This window comes from Chiloscyllium punctatum, chromosome 18 (assembly GCF_047496795.1).
Source record: "Chiloscyllium punctatum isolate Juve2018m chromosome 18, sChiPun1.3, whole genome shotgun sequence".
In the NCBI taxonomy this organism is placed as follows: Eukaryota; Metazoa; Chordata; class Chondrichthyes; order Orectolobiformes; family Hemiscylliidae; genus Chiloscyllium; species Chiloscyllium punctatum.
Genome location: NC_092756.1, coordinates 75,236,013 through 75,241,355, shown reverse-complemented (window position 1 = coordinate 75,241,355; position 5,343 = coordinate 75,236,013). Strand labels below are relative to the sequence as shown.

At 46.1% G+C, this 5,343-nt stretch overlaps 1 non-coding gene across 1 annotated transcript; it reads right to left on the bottom strand.

Annotated features, from left to right (window-relative positions):
- Positions 1-4,310: 4,310 nt before the first annotated feature.
- trnar-ccu (transfer RNA arginine (anticodon CCU)) lies at positions 4,311-4,383 on the bottom strand. Its single transcript has one exon. It is a non-coding gene; the product is annotated as a tRNA-Arg (tRNA).
- Positions 4,384-5,343: the final 960 nt, after the last annotated feature.

Below are 5,343 nucleotides of genomic sequence, written 5' to 3'. Positions count from 1 at the left end.
AGCACCAGGTTATAGTCCAACAGGTTTATTGGGAAACACTAGCTTTCGAAGAGCTGCTTCTTCATCAGGTGGTTGTGGAGCAGGATCGTAAAACACTGAAGTTTTAGCAACAGGATTGCAGTGTCATGGCATGTAATATTAAACAAATTGAGCTGAAGTCTTTCATCTTTTAAAATGATCATGTTAGTTTCAGTTCCTTGTTATGTCCATCCCAGACCTTTGTTAAAGTTACATTCTCAAGAGAGTTTTAACAATCGGTACTATCTCAGCTCAGATAATGCATTGAAGATGTGAGGTTAAAATCTGTCTGTGTCCCAATGTTCGGTCAGACTGATTCTATTTCTAAAGTGGCATTTACAGAATCTGACATGGTTTTATGCAGTTTTTGAGCAAAACAAAAGATAATTCTGAACGTACAAATTCACCCCACAAACATACATGTGTGTGCGTGCAGGGGAGACCGAGTGAGTGTGTGCAGTTGGGTGTGTGTGGGAGGGGGCGATGGTGTGAGTGTCTGTGAGAGTGTGTGTATGTGTATGTGTTTGAGTGTAATGGGGTATGTATCTGTGAGAAGGTGTGTGTGTGGGTGTGAGTGTGGGAGTGTGTATGTGTATTGTGTGACAGGATGTGTGTGTGTGTGTGTGTGTGTGTGTGTATAGTGCAGTGGGGTCAGCTGTAGTGTGACATGAACCCAAGGTCCCAGTTGAGGCCATCCCCATGGGTACCAAACGTGGTTATCAGCCTCTGCTCGGCCACTTTTCGTTGTTGCCTGTCCCAAAGCCCACCTTGGAGGATGGTTACCTGAAGGATCGAGGTTGAAAGTCCCTGATCGTTGTAGTGATCTCCGACTGGGAGGGAACACCTCTGTTTGGTGATTGTTACGCGGTGCCCATTCATCTGTTGCCGTAGCCTCTGCTCGGTCTCGCCAATGTACCATGCATCGGGCATCCTTCCCTGCAGCGTATGAGATAGACAACACTGGCCGAGTCACATGAGTACCTGCCACGTACATGGTGGGAGATGTCCCCATGGGTAATGTCGGTATCCATGGCGACACTCTGACACGTTTTACAGTGTCTGCTGTGACAGGGTTGTTTGGTGTTGTCCTGAAGGCCGGGCAGTTTGCTGTGAACAATGGTCTGTTTAAGGTTTGGTGGCTGTTTAAAGGTGAGAAGTGGAGGGGTAGGGAAGGTCTTGGCGAGGTGCTCATCCTCATTGATAATGTGTTGCAGGCTGTGGAGAATGTGACGTAGTTTCTCAGCTCCTGGTAAGTATTGGACAATGAAGGGTACCCTGTTGGTTGCAACTCGTGTCTGTCTCCTGAGGAGGTCATTGCAGTTTCTCCCTGGGGCATGTCAGAACTGGCGATTGATGAGTTAAGCATCATATCACATTCTTATCAGGGCATCCTTGTGTACTTTCAAGTGCCCCTCACATTCCCCCTCACCTGAACAGATCCTGTGTAAGTGTTCGGCTTGTACAGAGGGGACGGCTGTTTTAATATGTTGAGGGTGGGTTTGTGGTTGAGTGAGGTGCTGTGGTGCCCATCCTTGATGGAGATGCATGTGTCCAAGAATGAGACAGATACTAAACAGTAGTCCGTGGTGCGTTTGATGGTGGGATGAAACTCGTGAAATGTTGGCGAACATAAATGTTGGGAGAGTGCAGCATTGTTCTGACATGAACACAACCAAGGTTGAGGGGATCAATTCTCCTGACATGGCCCCAGAAGCACGTGTTGTCCCAGTGACCTAACAGCTCCATCTCTGATCTTCGAAGCTACTGCCTGTGGTTTACATCCCTTCTGGGGATACTTTCAATTTAAACATTCTCTCCAATTAAAACCCTCTCACTGCATTATCTCCATTCAAATTAAGTTAATCTCTGACCTAATGTCTTTAAAAATCTGCATGGCTGCTTTGAGATCATCGAACTGTACAAACATTGAGCTTGCTTGACCTCTGTACTGTTCTGTTGGTATTTAACAGGAAAGCTGGGAATTTTTCTTGCAAACATTTCGTCCCCTGTCTAGGTGACATCCTCAGTGCTTGGGAGCCTCCTGTGAAGCGCTTCTGTGATGTTTCCTCTGGCATTTATAGTGGCCTGTCTCTGCCACTTCCGGTTGTCCATTCCAGCTGTCCGCTGTAGTGGCCGGTATATTGGGTCCAGGTCGATGTGTTTGTTGATAGAGTCTGTGGATGAGTGCCATGCCTCGAGGAATTCCCTGGCTGTTCTCTGTTTGGCTTGTCCTATAATGGTAGTGTTGTCCCAGTCGAATTGATGTTGCTTGTCATCTGCGTGTGTGGCCTCTAAGGATAGCTGGTCATGTCGTTTCGTGGCTAGTTGGTGACACCTTTGTAATAATTAAAAACACAGAAATAGAGAACACACACCGGATCATCAACGCCACACTCACAGGAATCCGATTCACTAGAGAGGAAGAAAAGGACAACCAACTCCCATTCCGAGACGTGATGGTACAGAGAACACCGAACGGTGAATTCACCACAAAGGTTTACAGGAAAGCCACTCACACAGATCAAGTCCTAAACTATGAAAGCAACCACCCCAACACACACAAACGAAGTTGCATCAGGACACTATTCAAAAGGGCCACAACACATTGCAGCACACCAGAACTACAAAAAGAGGAAGAGGAACACCTATACAAAGTATTCGCCAAAAACGGATACCCTCGCAATTTCATCAACAGATGCTTAAGAGAGAGACAATGGAACGAGGACATGCCGCAACCCAAAGGACTAGCCACACTATCATACATCAGGAGCATTTCAGAACTGACAGCCAGACTACTGCGACCACTAGGACTCATAACAGCACACAAACCAACAGCCACTCTTAGACAGCAACTCACCAGAACGAAGGACCCGATACCCAACATGAGCAAAACCAATGTAGTGTACAAAATCCCATGCAATGACTGCACAAAACACTACATCGGACAAAAAGGAAGACAGCTAACGATCCGTATCCATGAACACCAACTAGCCACGAAACGACACGACAAGCTATCCTTAGTAGCCACACACACAGACGACAAGCAACATGAATTCGACTGAGACAACACTACCATTATAGGACAAGCCAAACAGAGAACAGCCAGGGAATTCCTAGAGGCATGGCACTCATCCACAGACTCTATCAACAAACACATCGACCTGGACCCAATATACCAGCCACTACAGCGGACAGCTAGAAAAGACAACCGGAAGCGGCAGAGACAGGCCACGATAAATGCCGGAGGAAACAGCACAGAAGTGTTTCACAGGAGGCTCCCAAGCACCTGAGGATGTCACCTAGACAGGGGACGAAACGTTTGCAAGAAAAATTCCCAGCTCAGCGAACAGAACCACAACAACGAGCACCCGAGCTACAAATCTTCTCCCAAACTCATTTAACAGGAAAAAATGCAGGTGAAATAAAGTTATTCCACACTCAATAATTTAGATTTACATTCAATGAGTTGGACCAAGATAACAGTAATCCTAAAGTTGAAAGATTCATTGAAAATATTTGATTTGCAAGTAATGATCGACACAGTGAAAAGTTTTGTCTTGTGAGCAATACAGGCAGCTCACAGAGTTAAGTAGCATAGATAAGTAAATAATAGGGAAACAGCAGCAGGAACAAAAACACAGGTACACGTGAATACTAAGAGTCTGTGAGACCGTTCAGTATTCTAATAACAGTAGGGTAGAAACTGTTTCAAAACGGGTTGGTGCGTGTGTTCAGGCTTCTGTACCTTCTCCCCGATGGTAGAGGTTGTAGAAAAACATTGCCAGGGTGGGATGGATCTTTGAGAACGCTGGAGACCTTTCCTTGACAGCGGGCCTGGTAGATGGATTGTATAGATGGGAGGTTGGCCTTTCTGATTGTCTGGGCCGAGTTCACCACTCTCTGTAACCGTCTCCAATCTTGAATGGTACAGTTGCCAAACCAGGTAGTGATACATCCAGACAGAATGCTGTCGATGGTGCACCTATAAACGTTGGCAAGGGTATTCTCTGTCAGTAATATCCGATGTTCGGGTGGGATCAGTGTTGAAGGGTTGGTTTGTTGATGAGAGTGTGATGAGAGCTAGCTTCCAAAAGCAACCTCTCCAACCACACTCTCAGGAATCTCGTCCCCATCCAGAGACAGCAGCCACTTGATCACCACCTTCAACATTCAATCCTGCAGATCCCCGAAAATCTTGTGCAAGATCATGTTGGATACCACTGACCATCAACTGAATGTGGAGATGGGGGTTTTTCCAAAAAAGATTAGAAATGGAGGATAAGCCACAGAGACACCCCAGATGGGACTTGAACCCACAATCCCTGGCTTAGGAGGCCAGTGCCTTATCCATTAGGCCACTGCGGCCTCACATGCAGGTTTCCAATGGCAGCCTTTAAATACTGCACCCTGACCTCTCATTGTGTGTGTTTCTGAGTGTAAGATGCTCACTGATTGTTTTTTACCCCTTCCATCTCATGCTAAATTGTAGGCTGCTTGATAAATTGATCCCGCCTCCCATTTCTCCCCAAATGGACCGATGAGAAATCAACCAAACTCCAACTTTCTGGATTAGTGGTGCTGGAAGAGCACAGCAGTTCGGGCTTTTGCCCGAAATGTCGATTTCGAAGCTACTTGGATGCTGCCTGAACTGCTGTGCTCTTCCAGCACCACTAATCCAGAATCTGGTTTCCAGCATCTGCAGTCATTGTTTTTACCACCTTCAAACTTCAACTTTGCAGAACTCAAGTCTGAGGAAAATGGAGCAGACAGGAAAATAGCAAAGGGCTCAATGTTATTTTGTGCAGCACTTTCAAGATATTTGCAGTTACTGGGGAAGGAGAAAGTGGAGATGTTGCAAAAAGCTGCATTGAGGACAAATCAACACAATCTTAGCGGGCATTCAGCCCATTGGGGCTATGCTGTCTCTTTCAGACAATTCACCCCAAGATCTCCCAAATCCCGGAATTACCTTGTGCAAGTTTCTATTAAACAGCAGTTGCCATGATCTCAACATAGGCACAATGATTTTTAACAGAGTAGTTAAAAAATCCAGTCAATTTGGATTGAGATGAAGTTGACATGGGATGAAAATCAGCCACTGCAAAGACCAGGCTTAAAAATGAAATCCCTGAAATCCCAGATTTCAGAGGCCAGTGCCATCACCATTAGGCCACGAGGGCACTATATTGGTAGACCACTGGAAACAGTTGACCTCAAATGAGTGTGACAGCCAAGCACACTCCCAGATCTGTGACAACACACTGAGGGACGCACGAAAGGTTCAGGCAGCTGCTGCCAAGGTGTAACAGGGAAACAACACAGTCT